This window comes from Sapajus apella, unplaced genomic scaffold, assembly GCF_009761245.1.
Source record: "Sapajus apella isolate SASKATOON/1434 unplaced genomic scaffold, GSC_monkey_1.0 scaffold72, whole genome shotgun sequence".
Classification (NCBI taxonomy): Eukaryota; Metazoa; Chordata; class Mammalia; order Primates; family Cebidae; genus Sapajus; species Sapajus apella.
The window spans coordinates 2341966-2360678 of record NW_022437012.1 but is presented as its reverse complement, the minus strand read 5'-3'; positions in this window follow the sequence as shown (position 1 = coordinate 2360678).

Here is an 18713-nt window from a genome sequence, read left to right as displayed (position 1 = left end):
AGGAAGGAAGGAAGGAAGGAAGGAAGGAAGGAAGGAAGGAAGGAAGGGAGTGGCTTTGGACACCCCAGCACTGGCCATGGCCCATGAGAAACCAAGGGAAAAGGTAGGGTCTGAGAACAATTTATGTGTTAATGGGAAAGGAGCAGGGCAGTATGGTCCTATGGTAAGATTTCTGCTAGGAAGCAGACAGCATCCAGTAGCATCTACCATGAGCCACAGATGCTGACTAGATGTGTTCCAGCAGCTCACAAGAGGGCGCCACCACAGCCCAATGACTCCAGCATAGCTTTCTCTGTCCTTTCATCTCACTAGCCTACATAAAGCCACTAATGTGTGTGCACAAGCATCTTGCTTTTATTTTTTAGTTACATGACCAGTGATATGTTTTAATAGACGTGAAATGCAGATGGGGTGAGGAAAAACTGATTCTGTAAAAACTCCTCCTTTCCCTTTTACTGGCTGGCTTACTCAACTTGCGTCTCCATCTTCTAGTAAATTGTTTTGCTGTCAATGTTTAACCAAAAAAAAAAAATTATCGTGTTTGGAGAATTGCAATGGTTTTCATTTTTTGTATAACCAAGGACACTCTTATAATTCCTTTTGCATGTAGCTGTTTCATGTAGGACAATCTGTCTTTAGGGAGGGATACAGCACTTTAAATAGAGAGTTTTCCCTTCGAGTCAAGCATTTAGTTATTTAAAGAAAGTTATTGATTCTGGGGATTTGGGTTCTGTGGCTCTGGGGGCAGGCCCAAGCACCTGTATTTTGAACAAGTGAGTTAAGCGAGTGCAATGCCGTAGACACCCACAAGCCTTTGGGACATGTGCTCATCTACAATGGAGAAACTGAGGTGCAATCTCACATGTTTGATGGAACTTGAGAGGCTTCATTTTGGGGTGTGCCAACTTGTTTTTTTAGAGAAACAGAAAATGTTTTAAACACCAGCATGCACCTAATACAGCTTGCAGACAAGAAGTCATGAGGACAGGCGAAAGCGCAGCTTCTGCTTTGATGCATTTTGCAAATCCTGGGTGGGGAGGGTGCAGAATGGAAGCTTAGGCTGAGTGCCTGTGGGGTGGGGGTGGGGCTGAGGTCAGAGTCCAGGCCTAAAGCTGCAGAGGGGGCACATCTGATTGGCATTTTGATTCAACGCTACGGATTTTTTGCTAAATGATTTGCGAGGATAGGGAAGGGGTGGCTCCTTCCATCCTCCCCACACCCCCTCCACCAGAAAACCAGTTCTTCACCCCAGGGTTCTGTCTTGGATAATCATCACTCCAACTTGCTGCCCATCAGGGTCCAAGGAGGAGCTTGGTTTGGTGGCGGGTGTGCTGAGGTTTGAATGGCATGATATGAATTGCAGAGGCCAAGACGGATGGACGCTCTCACAGGCAAAAGCATGCGGTCCTCACACACTCCCCCTCCTCCAGTGTCCCCCTGCCTGAGGACCAGCCTCATCATCTCCAACCCTGGCAGGACCTGGATGCTCCCCTGTCTTCCTGTCTTCCCTCCCCTCCTGCCTCAGAGAACATTCAGGGTCTTTTTCCTCTCTCTGATCAGGAGACAAAGGCTTTTCCATTGTCATGGGTAATTTTGAGCTCTTTTCAAGTGTAAGTTTCTCATCAGCCCTAAGTCTGACGTCCCTCCTTGCCTGGCTTGGCAGATTACTCAGAGAGCAGGATGCCGACAACAATAGCCTGGGAACAATTCTACTCCTTCCAGGCAGGTATCCATCTTCCAATTATTTCTTTATCCTATTTACTTAATGACCAAATCTAGCGTCATCCCATGTTTCAGAGCCATGAGCAGACCCATGATGAGGGGAAATGGTTCATGCCACTGCCAATGCGGGGCCCTGCCTCCCCCAGCCTGGAGGGACCCAAGGGGCTTTCAGACTCTCCCCTCCATGCACCTGGGCACGGGCCACTGCCTCCAGTGAAGCTTTCCCCTTCCCGCGTTCAAATCTGCCCTGTGCACTCCTGAGCTCCCCGCTCGGTAGCAGACTCAACATAGTGGCCCCAGCCTTACAAAGCCCTTCTCACTCCTCACTCTGGCCCCTTTCCCTCACCTGCATGGGGCTTGTCCCTGCAGTCACGCCTGTTGCAGGTGTCTGACACTCCCCGGAGCAAGCTGAAAAATGCCGTGCCAAGCACTTTCCCAAGTAGTGTGTCCTTTAGTCCCTACAGCAACCACAGAGACCAGAGAGGTTAAAGGACTCCTCTGAGGCCACACAGGATCTACAGCCCAAACTCAGCAGCTCAGATTGTAAAATGTATACTCTCAATGACTGCCCTAGACAACCCCATGAGACCACCAGGGGCCTCCCAGAGCCAAGGACAATGGCTTCGTTTGTCCTCAGCATCCTTGACCTGCAGGTAATATTTGACGCCACTTCTCTCCCTGTCTCACACCCTTCTGACCTCCTCAGCTCTCCTCCCTGGTCTCTCTTGCCCTCTCCCCACACCTCCAATTTTATCTTCAGCCTTCCTCTCCTCTCACATCACATTTTCCAGTTGGATTCCTATGGTTTTCACTCTTATCTCTACCTCTATGCATGCCAAATCTGTGTGTCCAGCTGTTCCGAACTTCTCAGCTCCACGTGTGTTTGCAAAGGTTCCACCATCCTCCCCACACTCCCTCTACCAGAGGCTGTGCCATAGATCACTGGGCCTCAGTCTTCCTGCCCACTCAGCTGGAGACTCTAGGGTCAGCTTTGCCTCCTGCCGCCCTCCCGGATCCTGCGCTGCTGGAATCAGCTGCCCACACTTCTCTCCTTGTGCATTCATGTCCTCACTGAAGCTTAGGAGGTGTCCTTTAGAGTGCCATGACAGCACATGGCTGCACCCTCTCTAAGAGCCTACAGACCCCTGATGGATACGTGTCCTGGAGCCCTTCACACAAGTCCAGCCCTGTGTGTTAGCTAAACAGTCAAGTGGGTGCACACAGGGCTAGCACTGCCGCAGCGCAGAAGCTGCCTTCCCCTGGAAGCCACTCCTTGTATCCAGGCACTTCCTCCTCTGGACTACCCTTGCATTCTGTTGTTCTACGGTAGGTGCTGGAGACAGTGGGAAGAACCCACGGCCCCTGCCCTCAAGAAGTTCTCCAGTTTTATTGGTGGGAGCAAACAAGTCAACAGACAGACAGGGAGAAATTGCATCAGGTCGGGTTTGCATGCAGGGAGTTGTCACTTGCAAAGGAATGACAGAGCAAAAGTGGGCAGAGGTAGAAGTTAAACCAATGTGCAGTCCAAACAGAGGTCTTAGAAGAACCCATCAGAAGCTCTGAAACTGGATGGTCTTTCAGAGTTGTATCAAATGGAGGCAAGAGGACGAGTCTCTACCCCAGTCCCATCCACTAGAATGTGGGCTGCTCCCAGAGAGGGCATGAGTGAGTTTGAGCAATATATCCGCCTTCAGTGGAAGGCAATTCCCAGAGGGGGTTGCAGCCATTGCTCCTCTAGCAGCCAGGGATATGAGTGCCTGTGTGCAGATGGGGATCTGGGCAACATGCCACGGCGTTTATGACATGGCACAGACAGGGATCCCCAAAGTCGGGACTGGCCAAGTCAAAGATGGGGGAAGTAATGAGACAGTCATCAGATCTTCCTATTTCACCTGGGTATTGACCTACATGTAGGTGTTTTTCAAGTAGACAACCTTTAGTTCCTTCAGCTCCTCCTCATACAAATACGCCAGCAATGGCTAATGTTATCTCTGCAATTGCTGCGTGCCAAGCTGTCTGCTTAGCTCTTCACATTCTAGCTTATTTAATCTTCACAATAACCCTACGAATTAAATAATACTGGCCAGGCACAGTGGCTCACGCCTGTAATCTCAGCACTGGGAGGCCAAGGCAGACGGATAACTTGAGGTCAGGAGTTCAAGACCGTCCTGGCCAACATGGTGAAACCCTATCTCTACTAAAAATACAAAAACTAGCTGGGTGTGGTGCTATGTGTCTGTAATCCCAGCTATTCGGGAGGCTGAGACGGGAGAATTGCTTGAACCTGGGAGGCAGAGGTTGCAGTGAGCCGACATCACGCTACTGCACTCTAGCCTGGGCAACAGAGCAAGACTCCGTCAAAGAAAGAAAGAAAATAAAACTATTGCCCCCATCTTACATAAATGGAGCATGAGGCTTAGAGAGGTAAAATGGCTTGCCCAAGATGACACAGCAAGTAAAGAGCTAAGCTATCTCTGCCCTTTCTTCTCCCTGGCACACCTTTCACCCTGCAAAGCTCAGTGCCTACCTTGCTTGCTCCATCAAGCCTTCCTCATTTCCCTCAGGAAGACCAAATCCCCGTCCTGGCCTCTAGAGAACAAGCCACTCTGGACCACACACCTTGGCTTCCAGCCCCTTCACCATCCCGGACAAGGTCACCTAGGAGGCTCCATCCAGATTGTGAATGTCCCTCTTTAACCACAGCCCCCCAGTAAACCCACAACCTCAGGGACATATGGCCTTGGAGGGTTAAGTGGGATTTCATTTCCCCGATTCTGAACCTGGGCTTTGCTAGCACACCTCTCCCACTATGATGGCATTCGCTTAAGGCAGCTCAGCACCAGCAGGCTCTCCCTGAGTTTGTGGTCAGCTCAAGCCATCACATCTTTCTCACCTGTGCTCTGGGAAGCTGCCTCTGCTTGGTCTATGCCGCTGAGACAAAGGAGCTAGGGTGGACTCAGGGGCCCCTTCTGCTGGAAAACTGCTTTGAAACCACACATTCATTGCATTCACTGGAGGAGCATCACAAGTTGACAGAAATGTGTGTTTTTCCTTCACTGGATGCCCTAAGGCAGGTTCCCCTGAAGCAGACCCTGAGATGAGCATTTATATGACTGATGAAGGACGTGCCCAGGAGAACCAGATAAGGGAGCCAGAGTGGGAGGGAAGAAACTAAGAAAATCGCACTCCAGGCTAAGTCCCAGCCTTAGCTTGATATCAATTACACTGACTTCAGGCAAAGGAGCTGGGCTCTCCACCCCGGCCCCAGTCAGCCATTGTTTCAGGGCTGCCCCAGGAGGACACCAGCTCCCAGCACTCTTGCAATCTGTGCATGCATTCAGCATGGTGGCACCCCCTCAAAGGCCAGCCACTTAAGAGGGTCACAGGTGCTGGGGCTACAAAGCACCCGGAGCCCAGCGATGGGCACACAGGCGCTGCAGAAGGGATATGAGAGGATCAGAGCAATGTCCCCTATGCTACTGGAGATGTTTTTACCTCCTGTTACCAAGAAGGTGCCAAGCCATTGGTCCTTCATGTTCTTCCCCATTCCATGTTGCTCTGCCAGCCAAAATCAGAAGCTGCCAAGGCACCCAGGGAAACAAGGCACCCACCGAAGCTCTTTGTTTTCAAAAGCCTGAGCTGATTAAAGCTGATGGGGCTGGATTTCCCCCGAAGGAAAGGACACTAATATTTGGGAAGGTTGAGATCCAAAGAAAGAAGCATTTGAAGTCTTCCCCAGGGCCTAGAAATTAAAGTTTAGAGATTTGGGAGGGTCTCTAGAAGGGCAGGAACCCATGCCTTCCCCTGAACCACTTCCTAAGCAGATAGCCAACCTCATATGGGAGGTTCCTAAAGGGGCTGACATCAAATCCTGAGGCTCCTTAGTGAAGACCCCAAGCTGCAGCCTGGCCTGGAAGCAGAGAGACATACCTATTGGAATAGGAATTTATCAGAGTATCCAATGACAGGAGAAGACCAGAGGGCTCCTCCCTGAATGTTCACCCTGTGCGAGTCCTGCCCAAAACCTGACAGATACAGATTTCTCATCTATCTTGACAAATAGGAACTTGCAGCCAGTTTAATTTGATTTAAGGAAAATAAAATAATGTGACATTCCTTCACCCCCAGCAAGAACTAATCCCTTTCTCTAATGCTCCTACAACAGGGAGGGCATTTCTCTGATGCTGGTTTTTCATGACTGTCCTTCCTCCCTAGGAGACCCTGATCTACTTAGGGAAAAGGTGGTGCTTTTTTTTTTTTTTTGAGACGGAGTTTTGCTCTTGTTACCCAGGCTGGAGTGCAATGGCACGATCTCGGCTCACCGCAACCTCCGCCTCCTGGGTTCAGGCAATTCTCCTGCCTCAGCCTCCTGAGTAGCTGGGATTACAGGCACGCGCCACCATGCCCAGCTGATTTTTTGTATTTTTTAGTATAGACGGGGTTTCACCATGTTGACCAGGATGGTCTCAATCTCTTGACCTCGTGATCCACCCGCCTCAGCCTCCCAAAGTGCTGGGATTACAGGCTTGAGCCACCGCGCCCGGCCCTAAGGTGGTGCTTTTTAAACCATTTCTGTAGCCCAGGTGCCTATCAAGGGCCCAGGACCCAGTAGGTCTCAATAAATGGGACATATCATAATCAACATTCCCCTACATCAGCACATGAACCATCGAAGTATTACATGTTGTTTGCACATCTCTATCCCCTCCCCTTTGCTGTCACCTCAAAGCTCTCCAAGCACACACGAACCAGTGCTCATAAATGTTGAGTGAAAGAAGGGATGGTTGGATGGATAGATGGATGGATGGATGGATGGATGCGTAGATGAACACATGGATGGCCTGATGGTTGAGGCTGGTGAGCAAGTGAAGGAGTGCTTGTTTGAGACTAATCTATTTAGGCCACTGCCATTTCCTGTTGGCTGAGCAATGAACATGCCACGGGGCCAATCAGCTCTAAATGCAAAGCAGTGCATGGCCAGAGGAAAGTTCCTGCTGTCTCTCCTTCTCCCTGACAGCCATGGCCCCAAGGACTAGCAGAAGCCCTTGAGACCAATTCTAACATCAGGAAGGAAAAGCCCTGGCAAAACAGTTGCATTCAGAAAATTAGCATTTATAACACAGTCAGAGAACTGTGAAGTATCTTCCAGCCCAAGCACTGGCCAATGCCATGTTGGTGGGTTCTGATGAGCCCTGGGAAACTTATTTGCACCCTTTTAGCCCCTGACCCCATGCCCCTGCATGGAACGAATGTCTCCATTCTCACATGCTGCTATTGGGAGTGCAGTTTCATACAGCCTCTATCAAGAGCAATTTGGGAATACCTGTAGACATTTTATTAATATATGTGCATGCCGTTTGACCCAGGAATTCTCCTAGGAATGAATTCTGCACACACACTCACATATATGTACAAAACCCCCATATACAATGTTTGTAAAAAGCACTGCATGAAAGCCATCTAACTCTTCATCAGAGGAACTGGGGAAATCAAGAATGGTCTGCAGCCATCAAAAAGAATGAAAATTCTACATGTTCTGATACAAAGCAATCCCCAAAATATATTGCTAAGAAGGAAGAACCAAGGTGTAGATCAGTGTGCATCATTTACTACCATTTGTGAGGGTCTTATATAGCATAGACCAGCTCTGGAAGGATCTGTGAGTGGGTCCCATGAGTTGCCTTCAAGGAAGGGACCATGGGGACCAGGAGACAAGCGTAGAGAAATGCTTCTCGTGTTGCACAATTTTGAATTGTATCATGTGTATGTATTACTTATGCTTAATCACATACTCAATTTTAATACTCATTTTTAAAAATAGTGAGATCCCCATCCACCCAGTGAGGTGTCTTAGTATCTGCCATTCTGCCAATGGAGAATGGCAAGGTTAAAGTCTTATATTGAATATTGTTTCAACATTGTTTCTCACAGGAAGCTCTTTATAAAGCAAGCCCTGCTAGAACTGGTTTAAGTAAGATCCAACCTACCGGACTGACTTTCCTCTTTCAGGCATACAAAAAATGCACCAGGCTTCGGCTTTGCCCTACACACTTGCACAGGCACTGGAGAGACAGGGAGAGCAGGCTGACCTCACAGGCAGCCAGGTGGACAGCTGCACCCACAGAGTGGTGGCAGTACACAGGGAGTGGTGGCTCTGCACAGGGAGTGGGGGACATGCACACCGAGCAATAGAAGTACACAAGGAGTGGGGGTCCTGCACGGGACTGGTGGCACTGCATACAGCCCTGTACGAGTGGCAGCCCTGCATGGGTACCTATGTCCCTGTACAGAGAGTTGTGGCCTTGCATGAGGGGTAGCAGCCCTGCGTAGGACTGGTGGCACTGCACAGGGAGGGTGGCCCTGCACAAAAAGTAGCTCTCCTACATAGGGACTTATGGCCCTGCACAGTGCGTTGTGGCCTTGCATAAGGAGTAGTAACTCTGCACAGGGACTGGTGACACTGCACAGGGACTGGTGACCCTGAACAGAGACTGGTGACCCTACACAGGGACTGGAGACCCTGCACAGGGACTGGTGACCCTGAACAGGGAGTGGTGACCCTGAACAGAGACTAGTGACCCTGAACAGAGACTGGTGACCCTACCCAGGGACTGGAGACCCTGCACAGGGACTGGTGACCCTACCCAGGGACTGGAGACCCTGCACAGGGACTGGTGACCCTGAACAGGGACTGGTGACCCTGCACAGAGACTGGTGATCCTGCACAGAGACTGGTGACCCTTCACAGGGAGTGGTGACCCTGAACAGAGACTGGTGACCCTTCACAGGGACTGGTGACCCTGCACAGGGACTGGTGRCCCTGAACAGAGACTGGTGACCCTGCACAAGGACTGGTGACCCTGCACAGAGACTGGTGACCCTGAACAGGGACTGGTGACCCTGCACAGGGACTGGTGACCCTACACAGAGACTGGTGACCATACATAGAGACTGGTGACCCTGCACAGAGACTGGTGACCCTGAACAGGGACTGGTGATCCTGCACACAGGCTGGTGACCCTGAACAGGGACTGGTGATCCTGCACAGAGACTGGTGACCCTGAACAGGGACTGGTGACCCTGCACAGAGACTGGTGACCCTACACAGGGACTGGTGACCCTACACAGGGACTGGTGACCCTGCACAGGGACTGGTAACCCTACACAGAGACTGGTGACCCTGAACAGAGACTGGTGACCCTGAACAGGGACTGGTGGCCCTGCACAGAGACTGGGGTCACTGCACAGGGAGTAGGGGCACTGCACAGGGAGCAATGGCACTGCACAGAGATTGGTGGCACTACACAGAGACTGGGGTCACTGCACAGGGAGTGATGGTACTGCACAGGGAGTAAGGGCACTGCACAGAGACTGGTGGCACTGCACAGGGATGGGACAGCTATACCCTGACATTTGAGGAGACTGAGGCAAGGATGTAAGTGGGAGAGAGTTAGAATTTAGAATTCTCAGACTTCTTGGATTTCACACTGGAACATGCTGTCATGAGAGAGCCAGGCGTTGGCTTATGGCCCGGCTCCCTCCTTTTCCCACCCCTGCCCTGTCCCACCCCATGTGGGGCTTGCACACACACGGAGACCCTTCAGCCCTCATAGCCAAGCTCCTTGCACGCGGACCCTTTCCACAGTCAGTGCCCTTAACTCCCATCAAGCCTCTAGGTGCACTGTGCCTCTGGGCCCTGTGCCTCTGCTCACCTGCAGGAGGAAGGGCCTAGCCAAGGGTCCCAGTAGGGCCTGGAAGCAATCTTGATGCCACCTGGGCAGAAAATCCCAGGTGGAGTACAGCCAGATAAAGATCTAGAAGGGAGAGCCCAGTCTTCAGATTCACAGGATCCCCAGGTTCTACAGATCCCTCAGGCCCTGGAGAAGGAGATGGCCAGTGAAGGACAGCAAGGCCTTCCAAAGTGCAGGCCAGGTAACAGCCTCCCTCGCCTGGGTCTAAGGACAGTGTCACTGAGGCTCTGGCAGTGGGAGATTCCAAGACACGGTGATGGCCTGAAAAAAGGGGTGGTCTGTGCTAAGACCTGTGGCCAGCTGAGAGGGCTTCCCAGCACTTTGTCAGTAAAGAAGAGGCTGGGAAGGCCCTTCCAGGAAGAGGGAGTGGCTGGACAAGAGGCTGTGTGTGGAAGGCAAAGGGGAGAAGGGAGAGAGGGGGCTGGGGGCAGTCCCTGCTTCCTGCCTCCTACTTCAGCATCGGCCCCGCTCGCATCCCTGGCTGATCTCCCACAGCGCTCCCTGGGTACACCTTAGCTGCTCAAAGGGTCTGCAAGAGCCAGGGACAGTGTCTCTCGCAAAGGTGGAAAGATCACTTGAGGCCAGGAGTTTGGGACCACCACAGGCAACATAATGAGATTCTGTCTCTATAAAAAAAAAAATTATAATTTTTTTTTGAGACAGAGTCTTGCTCTGTTGCCCAAGGTGGAGTGCAGTGGCATGATCTTGGCTCACCGCAACCTCCCCTTCCCCAGTTCAAGTGATTCTCCTGCCTCAGCCTCCCAAATAGCTGGGATTGCAGGCACCCTCCACCATGCCTGGCTAATTTTTGCATTTTTAGTGGAGATAGGGTTTCAGCATGTTGCCCAGGCTGATCTCGAACTCCTGACCTGAAGCGATCTGCCCACCTTGACCTCCCAAAGTGCTGGGATTACAAGTGTGAGCCACCACACCCGGCCAATAATAAGCTTTCAAAGCGTGGCCTAAGATTAGCAGCATGGTATGGAAACTTGGAAATGCAGACCCTCTGACCCCACCTCGGAACCACTGAATTAGAATTTGCATTTGGTTACAAGTCCCCGAAGAGTTCTGCAAGCTTTATAATTTGAGAAGCACTGGTCTACACCATGCTCTAGCACCTTAATGGAGCTCTATTTAGCAGTGGTGGACATTCTGCAGCATATGGCTCCTTCTTGAGTGCAGCTTATGGAAGGAGCAGGAGGGACAGGACTGAACTTATTGTTCAGGTCCCCTGTGGTCTTGGGGTCCTTGATTGCTCACTGCAGGGTTTGTAGGTGGAATGAGCAGCTGTCCTCACCTCTCTAGCATCCTTGGAATGGAAGGAGTTACCCTGAGCTGGGCTGGCATCTCCTGGGTCCTCAGTCTCAAGCTGCTTTCTGATGTCTTCACTGACACTGAAGTCAGGTCCGCATCCTGCACAGGGTAGATACAGGGGGCCAGGAAGTTACAGAATACACATTGGGCTGGATCCAGCATCTGATCCACCTCCTCACATTCCAGGAACTGGCCAATGGGTGAGTCTTAGGGAAGGCTAGGCCCTGCCTCCTTAAGGAAAGCTTAAAAGGCTCCAACCTTCTCTTCTTGGCCTGGGCAGCTGGAGGCAGGCAGATACCCCAAGTTCAGACAGTCAGATGCTCCCACCAGGGGTTTGGGTCTGCGGTGAATGACACCTAGAAGCAGGGCCAGCCAGAAGTCCTTCTGGGGGCTGGGCACAGTGGCTCATGCCTGTAATCCCAACACTTTGAGGGCTAAGGCAGGAGGACTGTCTGAGGCCAGGAATTTGAGACCAGTCTGGACAAAACAGCAAGACCCTCATCTCCACAAAAGTAATAATAATAATAACAATAACCAGCCATATTATAGCATGCCTATAGCCCCAGCAACTCAGGAGGCTAAGGTGGGAGTATCACTGGAGCCCACAGGGTTAAGGCTGCAATGAGCTACGATTTCACTCCTATACCCCAGCAATTGCACACCAAGCCCCATACATACATAGTCAAATAGAGATTATAAGTTCATGATTGAAGCAAAAGTGTTATGAGACAAAACGTACCCTGGGGACATGTGATAAGATCTGATATTTTAAAATTTTTTCTTTTTCATTAAAGAAAGAGCTTGTTGATCTTAACCTCTAATAAAGCTGAAAGCCAACATTTGCAAACGCTGCATGTCAGGGTGAGGTGTCACAGATCAGGGTGACAAAGCAAGACCCTGTCTCTAAAATAAATAAAATAAAATAATGTAATATGTATGTATATAATTAAACAGAATAATAAAATCTTCTCCTGGCCAAATTGTCATCCCCACCCCCAGCAGCAAAGTCAGCAGGGCCAGTGATGATACCTGGTGTCCACAGCAATGGTCACAGTGTCATGGCCAGGCAGCCTCTGCCCTATGACCTCAGCTGTGTTTCCAGCAGCCTGTGGATTCTGCCTGTTTCCATGAAGCCTCCCTAGATTCTGGGAGGGGCTAGTGTCCTGCTCCAGGCAAGCAGAGTCCAAGTCTTTTGTGGGCAAAATGCTGATGATCATTGCAGGGCTGAAAGGAAGGATGGAGGGAGCATGATGCTGGCAGACCCTCCATGGCATCTGGGGAATTGAAGACTGTTTTTAACTCAGTTCTCACTGTCCAAAGCAGCGTGAACAGTTTTGACCACACCTCTGTCGTGGATGCCTCTGTTCCTGGTACACACCTCTGCTATGACACTTGCCACCTAGTATTAGCCGAGCATCCGCCCCCTTCATTTGCTGTGGGTATTTAGAGAGCAATCTGTATTTCCTCTCTGTATGCCTCAATTTCCCCATCTTTATTAGAGGAGGCTGGATAAGATTATTTCTGAGGCCGTTTCCACGGGTGGTTCTGTGAGTTGGCCCGTGCATTCAACCCGTGAGTTGGCCACAAAACATGCATCTTTGCAAGGAACTAGGAGGGTTACATACAATAGGAAACCGAGACCCAAAGAGAAGAAAGATAAAGTGCCCATGGTTAAGGAGATAAAACCAGAAGAGCAGGTAAGGAAGGGAAGGAGTATTCATATTACTGCAGGAATCCAAATTCTACAGGAACGTATGCTTGTCCTTTAAAGGGAGCCCTTACTTTCTGCATTTAAGCATTTATTTGCCAATCAATAGCCATTAATAATTACAGGACATGGGCAAAGACTCTAGCAAAGGTCCTGAGGTCTTCCCGGATGCACCCAAAATAACAAGGACTCCCCCCGCCTGCCTCTCCCCTGCACCAAAAGTCAGAGGAGGTGTTGAAAGCTGACCTTCCCCACCCTGTCCCTGCCCCGTCCACTCTCACCCACCCCCTCTAGGATGTAATGGTGAATAACTCAACACGTGGGCCACCTTGGGAAGTCACCTGACCTCTCTTCCTTTTCACTGTATAAAATGGGCATAGTCATTGAACAAATGCATAAATGAACCTCAATTTTCTCATCTCTAAGTGAGAAGGTTGGACTAGAATTAACAAGGGGAGCCTTGAAGTTCTTTCCAGCTCTGACATCCTCATCCATTGCAAAGAGGCTGTGAAACTGGATTATGTAAGGTCCTGTGGCCTCACCAATTGTTTGGTACATCCGTTCTTTTTCCCTAGCTAGATAATGATGTGGCTGAGGGCAGAGACTGTGCCCACACTCACCAGGTGCAGGTGAGTCAGCGTCTGGATTGCGTGGCCCCACTGGGGCTGCCCTGGCTGTATTAGATGCATCTTGTGCCCGTCTCACACCCCTCAGCCACCCTCTGACCACAGCGTTGCCCAGAGTGCCCCCTGCAGGCTTGTATTCTCCTGTAGCCTGAGGGCCTCTTCGACACTGTAATGTCAGTCACCTGAGAAGCCCAGTCCCACAGACAGGCACAGCTCAGGAGTGCGGGACTGTCAAGGACTCTTGCAGCAACCCTCAGCCATGAGGGAGATGTGTGGGGTGCAGGGTGGGGAGGTAGGGGTAGACACACTCCCCAGAAGCTTCCAGTGGGATGGAGATCAGCTCAACAGCACACCTTGACTTGACTTCCCCTCCTCCACTTCACTCCCTTAGCCCCTCACTCTGCTCCCTGAGCTCTCCTCTCAAATAAACTGCATGCAGGCAGGCACACATGCCCAGGCTGTGGCTCTGCTCTTAGTGGGATGCCAGGCAAAGACACCTGTCCTGGGGATTGGATCCTGAGCCAGAGGAGGCAGGAGGGTTCAGGGCTCCAGCCAAGAAGTGCTTTCCAGATGCTGAGTGAGATCCCAAGTAGGGGAGAGGGCATCTAACACAGAATGAGGAGGACATAACACAAGGGTAGAGAGAACCAAGAAAGGGGATTTCTCTCAGATGGCTTAGAGGTGCTCCCAGCCATCACTGGACTCACATGTCATAATTTTTGCCAACTTAATTTCACTGCCACCCCCCTCAGCCTCCAGTGGCTTGTCCACCCATGGCTCTGGCCTCTAACTGGACAGGATTTTATAGGCTAGGAAAAACAGTAGGGAAGGTTAAGGGAGAAGGAAATCAAGTTCAACTTGGAACCATCCCAGAATGTCCCCAGGAAAGGCCCCTAGATGTCACAGGCCACAACCCTCCCAGTGCTCAGAGGAGGAACTAGGAACAGAGAAGGTGACTGAGTCAAAGGCATCCAGGTCTTGTAGGGTATCCCGTGTCCTTGCAGAATGCAGAGTGGATGCTTCTGAACCCTACCATGCCCTCAGGGTACATGTCAGAGCAGGCGTGTGGCTGGGACAATCCTCTGTCTATGTTCCTCACTTACACGGACTCCAGCTGATGAAACCCAAAAGGCTACGACCAACCCACCACCACAGCGACTACAATGTGCTTGGTGACACCTCACCCTGACATGCAGCCACCTGCCAGTGTTTGCAAACGTTGGCTTTCAGCTTTATTAGAGGGTAGGATCAACAAGCTCTTTCTTTAATGAAAAAGAATAAAATTTAAAAATATCAGATTTTATCACATGTCCTCAGGGTAAGTTTTGTCTCATAACACTTTTGCTTCAATCCCGAGTGTATAACCTCTATTTGGTTATGTGTCTATGGGGTTAGGTGTGTGATGTGGAAAAGCTTGAAAACCGTTGCCTTACACCCATTTGACAAACAAAGCACCCACAAAGACTTGAATACATGAATATGTATTTTTGCCAACCAAAAAGAGAGTTCTTGAGCGTGGAAGAAACATCACGATTCAAGTGCTACAGCACGAAAGAAGTTGAAGCTGGATTTGCATTCAGCTTGACTGTTCATAAATCACCATGCATCATGCAACCATCTTTAGTGTTTTTTGTTTTTTGAGATGGAATTTCACTATTGTTGCCCAGGATGCAGTGCAATGGCACAATCTTGGCTCACCGCAACCTCTGCCTTCCAGATTCTAGCGATTCTGCTGCCTCAGCCTCACAAGTAGCTGGAATTATAGGCGCCTGCCAGCATGCCTGGCTAATTTTTGCATTTTTGGTGGAGACGGTTTTTTGCCATGTTGGCCAGGCTGGTCTCGAACTCCTGACCTCAGGTGATTCTCCCACCTCAGCCTCCCAAACTGCTGGGATTGCAGGCATGAATGAGCCACTGTGCCCAGCCTGCCTTCAGTTCTTACCACTAAAGGATTCGTGTGCTCAACTGAGAAATGAGCATAGGGAGGGGCTTCCTGCAAGGGCACTGAAGACGTGAGAGATGATGCCCGTGGAGCACCTGGCACACAGGAGCTGCCCTGCAGACTGCAGCACGGCCAGTTCACAAGGCCAAGCCCCGGCATCAGCTGAGGGAGCACCCAGTCTTGCAGCTCCTCCCCCAGCACACTCACCCGCCTCGGCTCATGCAAGACCTCTGCCAGGGGTGCTTACAGCAAGGCTTCTGCCTCAAAAAGAAGGCTTTGGGGGCTGATGGGGAATGTAAGGGTTAAAAGGAAGTGTCCACTGGGCCCCCCTGATTGTTCACTGGGAATGAAGGGACAATAGGAGATTAATAAGAGAAAAAGGCATCAAATGTATTAACATACAGAAACAAAGGGGGCGTACAAAGTATGAGACTCGAAGAACGGCCAAATGACAGGCTTAAATAGCACCCTCTTCATAGGAGAGAGGGAAATGGGGGTAGGTAATTTTCAGAGGTAGTAAATAGTTTTGAGAGAAATCAAACGGACCCAGAAGGCAGACACTTTCCCGTGAATGTCCTCAGGAAACTGAATGCGATTGCAATTTAAGGGAAAGTGAGGGGCAAAACTGCACTGTGAGCAGAGGTTGTCTTATGTAGAGAAAATCTCCCCGGCAATCCCTCAAAGCCGCCCTCGGAAGAATAAATGAAAAGTCTGTCTGGGCTTGGGGACAGCTTTTAGTCTTTTCTCCTTGCAGGTGGGTGGTTAATCTTTCCTTGTTATTTGATGAGATTTCTAGGGAGGGGGCCTTAAGACAGTTGCATTTCTTTTGGAAAGAAGTGTCCTTAGTCAGATAAGGAAATCCGAGAGAAATCTGTTTTCCTGCACTTGGGCAGAAGGCAGAGGAGAAACAAGGGAAGGTTAGAAAATTCTTCGTTCTGAGGCAGCAACTAAGGACTTGCATTTTCTTTCAATTCAAAGTGCTCAGACTGCCAACGTTTCGTACTTTGAGGTTTCATTCTCCGTGACTTCACAGGGGAATGGGGTCTGTCTTCGGGGCAGGGGGAAGGCCGAGGCAGCAGGGCAGAACCCCAGGGTGAGGGTGGAAGATGGTTTCCTGGACCTGAGACTCTAGTGGGGTTCAGGCAAGAGTCACCCCAGTCTTCAGGTTCACTGCCCAAGCACGCACTTGAGGAAGTCTGTGGGGGCAGCTTCTTGTTTGCTCCTAGCTCTCATTTTCCAAAAGGCAGACAAGCCCTGGCCGCCTTATGCCCAGGACTCGGTCCACACCATGCTCCATGAGCACCTGCGGGGAGGCTCCTCTCCAAAGTGCATTACCAGGGCCTGTGCTAAATTTTTCAGCAGCCGCTTGCCTCACTAATGGTCCTGGGACATAGACTGAGCCTCCATCCCGGACTAAGTGCTCAGGCCTCCCCCACCTCTGTCCTGCCTGGGCAAGAATCCCAGCACCGCCCCACAGCCCAGCTCTCCCTGCAGCCTTAGCTCCCACTGGCCCCCTGCCAAGGACTCAGGCCTCTGCTGTGAGGTGTGGTGCCTCATTTTACCCAAAATTGTACAAGGTCCCTGTGCAATGCCTGGGAAAGTACCAAGTTGTGTCTCATTTCATTTGGGATCCAGCTGAATTCCCAAATGCTGCCACTGAGCAGGAATCTCAGTGCTCAGAGCCCAGCAGTAGGAGGGGTCTGGCAGCCGGGCCTGGACAACGGGCCTCTCAGCCTCTGGACACTCTGGCCATTGGTCACCACCCTGGCCTTGGTGAGTATTAATTCAATACACCCTGCCTGGCTGATCCCTGAGTCAGAGCCAGGCTGGGATAAACGGATCTCTGAGCCCACCAGCCTGTGACTCCCAAAGACAGAGCTCTTGCTTTATTCTAATTTAATTTCATATATTTTATTATTATTTAGAGACAGGGTCTCTCACTCTATTGCCCAGACTGAAGTGCAGAGGAGCAATCAGAGCTCACTGTAACCTTGAACTCTTGGGCTCAAGCAATCCTCCCATCTCAGCCTCCCAGGTAGCTGGGACCACAGGCTACTTGGGAGGCTTGCCACCATGCCTAGCCAGCACTCTTGCTTTCTAAGCTGAAATCATTATAACACAATCCCCTACTACCTTCTACCCAGAAATGTATCCCCTCACAAAGTATACATTCTTCACCTACCCAATCGCACCATTGTGATTTCTGAGTACTTCCCAGAAAACTGTCTCCACTGGCTCCCAAGTGCAGAGCTCTTCCTCCAGCCTCTGGAATGTCCACCATGTTGATGGTGCCTGGAGGCTACTAACCCCTGGATGAGCTCTATCCAGTGGGATCATGAAGGGAGAATGGAATCCCTGACTGCCCACAGCACAGCTGGGCCCAGCTGAGAGCTTGAGCAAATGCCCTTAAAGCTCAGACTTAACCCAACTCCAGCACTCTCCACTTACACAGACGGCAGCCTGATCCTTAGTGTTCCAGTCAATCCACCTCTGTGTCCACTTAATTCTTTGAAACTAAAATGGGAAATAAGGCCAGGAGCAGTGGCTCACACCTGGAATCCCAGCACTTTGGGAAGCCAAGGTGGGAGGATCACCTGAGGTCAGGAGAAGACCAGCCTGGCCAACATGGCGGAACCCCGTGTCTACTAAAAATACAAAGTTAGCCAAGCATGGTGCCGCACGCCTGTAATCCCAGCTACTCTGGAGGCTGAGGTGGGAGAATCACTTGAATCCGGGAAGCAGAAATTGTAGTGAGCCGAGATCACGCCATTGCACTCCAGCCTAGGTGACAAGCACAAAAGTCCATCTTAAAAAATTAAAATTAAATTAAAATTAAAAATTAAAATATAATGGGAACTAGGATGGGAAGCAAGGAGGTTCCAGCTCAGCCCTCGCCAGCAGATATTCTTGCATCTCTTATACCTGACCCTTCAGGCCAATGCTTCCCAGGCCCAAAAGGGACCTCCTTTTCAAGTATAAGGCTCCCCTAATTCTTCACCCTAGGATTAACTTCTTTCCCAGATGACTGCCTTAAAGAGCTTCTATTCCTTGCAGCAAGAAAATCCTACTCCCAACTCCCCACTGGGTGTGGTCTGGCCTAGACAAGTCTGCCCTAAGAAAAAGGCAAGAAAGACCCTTAGCAATTGAAATAGACTTTAATAAAGATGAGCATTCAAGCATTAAAAAAAAAAAATTTACTGAGCCAGGTACCAGGCCTAGGAATAGAGAGGTGCACCAGGGCTGCCATGTTAGGTGGGCCTGGGCCCCACTGCTGGGGCCAGGAGGTCTTAGAAAGAGTCTGGTTGGCCGGGCTCACACCTGTAATCCCAGCCCTCTAGGAGGCTGAGGTGGACGGATCACCTGAGGTCCACAGTTCGAGACCAGCCTGCCCAACATGGTGAAACCCTGTCTCTACTAAAAATACAAAGTTTAGTTGGCCATGGTGGTGGGTGCCTGTAATCCCAGCTAATCAGGAGGCCGAGGCAGGAGAATTGTCTGAACCCCGCAGGAGGCAGAGGTTGCAGTAGGCCGAGATCGTGCTACTGCACTTCAGCCTGGGCAACAGAGTGAGACTCCGTCTCAAAAAAAAAAAAGAGTCTGGAAGCTTTAGGTGACCCCATGCCCACATCTATACACATACCTTGTACATT